Source organism: Sturnus vulgaris, chromosome 1, assembly GCF_052056855.1.
Source record: "Sturnus vulgaris isolate bStuVul1 chromosome 1, bStuVul1.hap1, whole genome shotgun sequence".
NCBI lineage: Eukaryota > Metazoa > Chordata > Aves > Passeriformes > Sturnidae > Sturnus > Sturnus vulgaris.
In genome coordinates this window covers 35,800,489-35,809,047 of record NC_142243.1, presented here as the reverse complement: position 1 = coordinate 35,809,047, position 8,559 = coordinate 35,800,489, and the positions used below count along the sequence as shown (strand labels likewise).

At 35.8% G+C, this 8,559-nt stretch overlaps 1 pseudogene across 1 annotated transcript in view; it reads right to left on the bottom strand.

Annotated features, from left to right (window-relative positions):
- Nucleotides 1-6,744: 6,744 nt before the first annotated feature.
- LOC148225149 (inactive phospholipase C-like protein 2) overlaps nucleotides 6,745-8,559 on the bottom strand; it is a 238,043-nt pseudogene continuing 236,228 nt past the window's right edge. Inside the window, exon 3 of the transcript XR_015803277.1 lies at nucleotides 6,745-7,135. The product of XR_015803277.1 is annotated as an inactive phospholipase C-like protein 2 (transcript). The remainder of the gene's footprint in view (nucleotides 7,136-8,559) is intronic.

Here is an 8,559-nt window from a genome sequence, read left to right as displayed (position 1 = left end):
CTGTCCATGCTCTCAACAAGAAATGCAGAAATCTTGACTTCACAGAAGCATTAAATTGTCATTATCAGAGCTTTTTAATCAATGCAAAAAAGCTCATACTTTACAACATTTGGCACTGGAGTCTTGAGTATCCAAAATTAGACATTTGCTTTGTGGACTGAAAAAGCCCAGCATAAGCTAAGGTTATCATCTGCAGCTCTGTTTTTGGAAGCATAATTACAACCTTCATGCTGTTATAAAACAGGAAAATAAAAACTGATAATAAGCAGCACAACTCTGTCTGAAGCAACTGGCCAAGCTATTCACTATATTTTCCATGAATGCTTTGTTTTCAGTTTTTGCGACACACTAACAGCTACACAATCAGTAACTATTTCAATTCATCTCAAAAACCAGGATCTGCAATTACTATAATTTATTAAACATGGCAAAAAACACTACCTGGGCTATTTGCAATATTAAATTGCAATGAATTATGTTTAGATCTCCAACCACCAAACTATATCCATTTATTTCTTAAATGAAGACATTTCTATTCTGCAGACACTAATAATGAAAGTAAGCAATACTGTAGAAAGCCAGAGGCAATCATAGAAACCGTGAGACACTGTGTGTTATCACAATTTAAATACTGCATTTGTGTTGCCAACTTTGAAATTTACTGTTTTAACACGTGTTATAACAATCTACCATGAAGATTGAGAAAGCTGTTGAAAGTCTAAGCAGCTACATACCTCACACCTCAATGATCTTTGCAAATGTGGGGGCAGCATTAATTCATACAGCTTCCAGAGTGCTTAGCTACTTCAGCTAGATCAACCTTGCAGGAGCTATACCTACTATCTCTAATCCACTTACTGGAAAAACACACCCTTAATGCAAAAGTCAACACAAGTAACTGTCTTTAACAGCTCTTTTCCTGCTGGAGCACCAGGTTAAGTCCAACAGTCACTTGAGCTATCCAGAAAAGATCTAATAACTTTAAAAGTCTAAAAATTTAATGGTAACTTTATTTTAATAGGAGCATTTGAAAGGAAACTGTCAGATGCTTTGGAAAATCTAACCAAACTGATCTGCTGTGTCTACATGCTTTTTGACATCAAAGAACTCCAAGGGATTAATGAGCTCTTAATTTTACAAAAGCTGTATTGACTCTTCTTCAACATGACACATTTCGCCATGTTTCCTCTAATTTTCTCCTTAAAAACAGTTTCTACCCATTTTCACAGTACAGATGTCAGCCTGTCTGATCTGTAATTTCATCATCTTCTCTGGAAATCTCTTAAAACACTGGTACCACACTAACAACTTTGATAGTCAGTTTCAAGTGAGAGAATACACACAACAATTTGCAGTTTTGATACATCAACTCTTGAGATCTTTCAGAAGTCTTAAATGGGCATCTCCTCTTTCTGGTGTATTATTTTCCCAGTCTTTTGCCTCTCCTATGAAACATCTTCTGTCAGCATTTCACTTACAGATGAATTCTCCAATCAGTCTTTCATAAAGAAGCTTTTCATGTGAAACCTCAATCTCTACAGGTGTATGGATGCAAAACCTAATTAAGTATTGTGGCTTTGCCTCTTTAGCTGAGGCTTTCTCTTAAGCATTAATCAGCTAGTGGTCTTACATAATCTTTGACTGACTTCTGTTTCTGCTTTTTCAGAAAAGAGCTTTCTGTTATTTTTAAGTCTGTGCAGACAATTTTTTAAATTCTTCAGTGTCAGTTTTCTTCAATTTCTTATTTAACTATAGCAGGATTAAATATGGATCCTGTCTTCCCCATCTGCACATGACTTCATCTATTTGGAATATGTCTTCTTTTCATGAGAACCTTCCCTGTTTTGTTCTTCCCAAGTGTTTTTTGATAAGTGGCACATATTTACTTCAAACTCCCCAGGCGGTATCTTTAGTGTCTGTGATGTCTGTTCTTTTGACTACTTTTATCTTCTTCTTTTGTTTATGTAGTTATGCTCTCAAGTACAAAAGCAAGGAATAATAGCTTTTCAATCTTCTGTGTGAAGCATTAAGTTCTCTTCTTCATAAGCAAGATAATGCTAAGAGGTGAACTGTAGCATGCAGCACCCATGGAGCTCAACTTCAAAGAAATGGGCTCAAGAACAACATTCTGAACCAGTTGGGCTCAGAACACAGCTTTCATGGTCTCTACCACTCGCATATTCTTCAGGAAAGGTACTACATGGACAAATCTGAATTTTCTTCAAGTGTACAATTGAAGTGGTGAGCAGAGGTTATAGTGCGATTTAAAATCATGTGATACCCAAAGATTGAGTTCTACTACGGGAGACTGATGACATTGAACTCAGGCTCCTCTGACACAATCAGAAACTGAATATTCAGGCCTGTGCACGAGTTGAAGCAGCATATTCACTCAGTTTAAGGAGCAAACTACCAGCGCTAAAAGTCGTGCTCTACTTGTTTTCTCAAGACACAAATCTATAATCACAGCATGATGACTGTAATCCTCCTTACCGTATTTGTATACTAACCATAACCAAGGACCTACATCAACAACAGGTAACTAATACAGATTTTACAAGTATAACTCAAAATGGATCTGCTAATCACTCTTTCTTGGGCCCTGTGTAGGAGGCAGTGGATATACCCTTTGCTTCCTACAGAATTACGAGATTCAATCCAACATGCCCAATAAAGAAGACTTAAGATCACACTTATTAGGAGTACATAAACTGGAGAACACACATAATAAAGATTTCACCATTCACCATTGTTATTCTGTTCAAGTGTGCAGGTATATGTCACGTCCGACCTGACAGTGACAGAAGTGCTCCACTCAATCTATATTAATATCAAGATGAGTTTTTAAAGTGGAGAATATTTAAGATTTTGAGTAGTAGCTGAAGTATGAGAGGACTACTAACATTTTATCCAAACCTTGACAGTCAGTCCTTTTCAGATAGGCTTTTAATAAAGCCCTATCAGTATCAGTCCAGTTTGTAACTCTACTAGGTACAGTGCCAAATTATCTGCTTACCAATGGGAGGGACATGTTCAAGTTCAAAATATAAGCTATCTTATTTGGTTTACGTGATTGCTGAAATTTCCAACTCTGTAACATGAAGTTAAGTTCTGCATGATTGCACCTGCAATCTGCTGTACTCAGTCAGTAGCTGGAAAGAGCCAAAAATAAGGTAACCGGATTTAAGCTTTCTACAGCACTGCTCATCCCCAATGATATCTTGTTTTTCAATTTAATAGTGTCACTCTATTTTAATACCTCTCATTTTCATTATCTCACAAGCCCCACCACCAATAAACACAGACCTGCTTTCAAGTCCATCCCTAGGGTGTATATACAAAATCTATTCATCTTGTTTGATTTCATTTAAATCAAATACACATTCTGTAGACATTCTGAGTTACAAAATCACCTCAAAATTAAGAAAAGAAATTTAAAATACCCCCAAAAACTGAGAAAAAAAACAAAAGCGGAACTAGCGGCATTATCTAATTAGGATTTAATAACATCCTAATTACTGTAATAGCACTACTTCTTTTTCACACGGGTACAGTCATCTGCATGTTCTGTGTTAATTTTTCTCTCAGAAGTAAATGCCTGCTTCCAAAGTTCAGAAAACCTTATCCTCAGTGGATGGGACACTTCATCCTCCACTAAGAGCCAACAGAGAGTTCTCAACAGTATCTGGCTTTATTTGTATGGTCCTCTAGCATCTCTTTGCAGTGCTATTATACTCATCACTGAATAATGCTGCAGACTTAGGGCAAGATGATTTATTTTTTTCTCTTGCCATAGTATAACTTTTAAAGTTTACTTACTGTTTATCTTAAAGGTTATAAGACATTAAAAATAACATGCAATGGTGTGGAAGAGGCACTTGCCTTAACTCCAAGCTTCAGTCTGCAGCACTGATCAGTGATGGGTGTGATGACACCAACAGAGTGCATGCTGAAGTATCACATAAAGGAAGCTGGAGTTCATGAACAAGAGGGAAAAATAAAACATTGTTAAACAGTGAAAAGACATGAGGGTGAAAAATAGTCAGGAGCATGGAGAAGCTAAAGAAAAATATACACCTTAAACTTTTGCCTTTCTCAAAAATTCCTAGCCATATTTGATTTTTATTATCCTGAAAAGATACCCCAGTTCCTGTAATATGGATAGGAGGGTTAACCCATACTAGTAGTGTTGATCACTTAACAGCTTCTCCATTAATATTGCAGTGAATGCAGACAATTTAAGAAAGTACTATGTGCTATTTGTTCAAAGATGAAAACCCCAAGTATCTACTAATACACTATTTTATTATCATTTACCTCATTGTTTCTTTTAAAAAAACCCATGTTACACTGAAGATATTCTTTTTTTCCATGTGCCCCTGAAGTATTGCACTTATTTGCAATTATTTCAAGGTGGACTGACTGTCCTGCTGTTAAGGTCTTGCATCCTTTCTCACTTGACAGAGCAACGAGTCCTTCAAGCACTCCCAATGTCAACAGATTCTGAATAATTAAAATCTTGAGTGTTACTTTCTATGTTCATTATAATTTTATACAAAAGAGAGTATTTCTGGCACATAAGAATTCCTTCATTAGCTAAAAATATCATAAACCTGAAACAATCACGCTTTGAGAACGCCATTACGTGTGCCACATTGAGAGGACACACCAGGTAGTGACAGCCTATGCATGAATTTATGATACCTATCAAGGTTTGTTTCATAAACATTGGACTCTTTGTTATCCATACGATTTCCTACAGCACTTGACACACTGGAATCACACAGCTACATAATTCTGACCTGTACTGAGGTCTAAGCCAGCAGAAAGGAAGACAAGTAGGTAATCATAACTTGGACAATACATTTACCCTTTCTCAATTCGGGATAAAGAACTCTTACTATTAAGTAGAATTTTACACCCACGTATTAATTAATCGTGACAAAAGTATCCCCCAAGTGAAAACTAATGAGGTAAGATTTCTCCTTTGGAGGGCTCATTATATTGATATATACCAAAATCATACAATCCCCCCCACAAAGTATAAAGCTGTCAGACTCTAAACTTCTGCCACTATAGCAAATACCAATATATGAACTAAACAGTGTCACATTTCTACAGATACAGATGTCTCCCACTGTTTCACAATATGCTTTCAGAAATAAGTGCATGGGAATATGTCTCCCATGGCTGACTTCATTTTCCAGCATACCCTTCAGATTTTAATTGCCTAAAATCTTCTGTCAAACTGAACGGAGTGTTGGCAAAACCCAAATGTCACAAATTGAAACGAATCTCATTATTTTAACTTATAACTTTTATTTGATTAAAATAACCTTAAATTTATTTACCTTCAATATCATTTAGAGCTAGAAGCACTATAATACTCTTTGTTTGAAATTGAGTATTTACATTTTAGGGACAAGAAGATCCCTTCTTTTGCCAGTAAAATCATCTTTTATTTTTTACAGGTACAAGTAAAGTATAGATTTCTCAAGTACAGAAATATTCAAATCATGTATAGAGTATAAGATGTGTGTGGGGAAAAACATACGTGAGAGACAAAGAGCAAACCCAACTTAGATTGTAAAGATTTCTGGAGTCACAAGTCACCTTTGGCTAAGTGATATTCAAACAAAAAATTCATTCCAGATTCAGAACTAGGATTTTACCTACCTAGAATAGCTTAATAACTAACAAGCAGCATCACCACATCAGAACAAACTGCAGGTAGAGACATCTCCATCAAGAAAACAGAATGTCTTTATGTGTTGCAGCTGCAATCCCAACAGTCAAGCTCGTTTACATCTTAATTAGAGTGATATCCTGTAAGCCACCACTAAGAGGATACACACTATCTTCTTGTAGCTGTGCTATCATTCCAACCAGATTTTGTCATATTTACGGCACCACTGAACTACATAAACTCTGACTAAATTGCTAATTACCAATGAGTGGTTTTTTGACTTTGGTATAGCATAATTCTAAAGCTACTTTTTCTTTAGAAAGCAGTTTACAAGATACTTATCAAACTGGGCTACTGGTTGGTTGTTCTCCATTTCTTTTCTGGCAAGTGACTTGGTGCTGCCGGGTGAGGTTTCTCATTATAGCACACAAAATTATTGCACACGTGAAAGAAAGCATTAAATAAATTAATAAAGAATCAATTACACTCTGCCAGATTACTTCACTGGAAGTAAGGAAGACATTTCAAATCACACTCTTCTGGACCTTTTTTCCACATTTCAGATTAATGCAAAGCAGATGTAAATCAGTATTTATTGGTATATTAGTTCTTCCTTCCTTTTTTCTTGCAACATGTTTACTTTCCAGTCTCTAAAGACACAGTTTATGTATTTACTGAAACATAATGAAGTTAACATTACAGCTGCTTACATGTGTAAAAATGGCTAATCGAATGACATCTGTAAGAAAGAGAGAGACAAGGAAAATAAAAGAGCATGTGTAGAATTTTACATGTCAAGGTGCTCATAAAACTACAATACCTGAAATCAGTGCCTGATATTTCTGTATTCTGTGTTGAGTCAAAACCAAAATAAACCAAGGTCCACAAAGTGGAAAATGTAAAGTAGTAAGAGGTTTATAGATATACAGTAATTTTCAAAATACTGAAAAACTAGTAAATCAATACATCCTCTTCTTCACGTTAAATCCTCTTGGTTACAACCATTTTACCCTCTGAAGTGTACAAACGTGTTTGCGTGCAGCATATTAATAATCTCTATGTTTTACTCTATATTAAAACACTACCAATTGCTGTAGTTGTTCATGGGAATAACTTCCAAGCACAAGTAATGAAGCAGGGAATAGGAAGTCACAGGTTAAAATTACTTTTAAAACAGGCATGCTACAGTATAATACAGATATATTTAAAAACTCTTCCAAACAGACAATATAAGACAAGCACAAAAAACTACTCACCATTTCATATGCTGTTACAATCTTTTTCAAGACCTCTGGAACAATCCATAGTTGGATACTGATCACTGAGATTCACTACTACCAAGGGTGTGTTATCAGGCCCAACCAAGTGCATAGACACTGCCAAAATGCACTGCATAAGATTTGCTACAGGAGAGAGGCCACATAATTCTTTGAATGAAACTACTGCATTCTGCAAAAAGGAAAGAAAGAGTTTCCCTTACAGTTAAATATGAAAATTTAAGTCTTGTTGTTTCAGGATAAAATACTTTCCTATTATACTTGAGCTACAATGTTGAGCTACAATTACCAGCTTTTCCCTGAAGAACTGGCATTTTTCAAACCAATCAATATCACACATATTTTACAAAAATGCTAAAAATTCGAGGAATGTAGTACATGCCACAGAAAAAACCATCTATTTAGAACAAGTATATCTCCTCTCTATCATGGCTAAAATTCCCTATGGAAATAATGAGATTCTAAAGCATAGTGGTTGTATATTTTGAAAAATTTTAAGACACTTTTAAATGCCATCAAGAGAAAAAAATATTAGATGCTGAATGTGCCAATTAAGCAAAGTGAAGTAGAAGGAGGAATTCAGCACATTTGTAACTTTAAACATACCTGAACTGCAGTCCAGACGTGCTGTGGATCTGCAGGCTCCCATTTGGTGTGATTCACAAACCCAGCACTCCACTATTGGTGTATTCCTATCAGAGTCACACTTCAGTGAATTTTTAAAGGTTCTTCAGCTTAAATACTGACTACTGTACCTTTCCCTAAGATTTCTTACAGTCATGTTTTATATCCAGTACAGTAGAATATAAAGCCCTAAGTTTAAACTGGAAGAAAGTTTACAGCACTGGAAATACAGTGTGACTCCAAGTAGCCACTGACATTCCATGATGGGAATATTGTCAGCACTGTACAGAATTTAGGATTTTTGTACCAACTGGGAACTGGTGACCTATGGCAGGTCTGGAGTTTGTCTTCCTGTAGGAATTAAAAACAAAAACATGGTATATTTAAGTTACAAATGTGCTCAGTGCTCCTTTCTCTCATGTCGCACCCAGGCAGAGTATCCGGTACAAATTTTCATTTTAATCCAAATCACTTTCCATCTTGCTGGCATGATAAGACTCATTTGTGGACATTGTCTCCTAGAATGATATAATGCCAACTTGAACTCAAACAGCAATCAAATGTGAAATATTTTGCTGTCCCTTTATCAGACAAAATACCAAAGCAGACTTGAAAATATGCATGTACAGCATATTCATGCAAAATTACGTGAACACTAAATTGCACCTACCCAGTCACTTAGAGTGTACTTTTAGTAAATGACCAGGAAACAGAAGCTTCTTTTATCAACTGATGTACACTTCCATGACACAATAATTACACAGCTCAAGAGACAGACATTGGGAACTCCATTCAGACAGATTTTGCTTGAGATAAGTACCATGGATAAGCCATTATGAACAACTGCTTTACAGAGAGGTTAACAAGGACCCAGGGATCGTATATATACATTAATATATAAGGCAGGACAGGACTAATACGTATTACTACTCTAACTCTTGCCTTTGGACTTCCAACTCTATATTCAGAGAC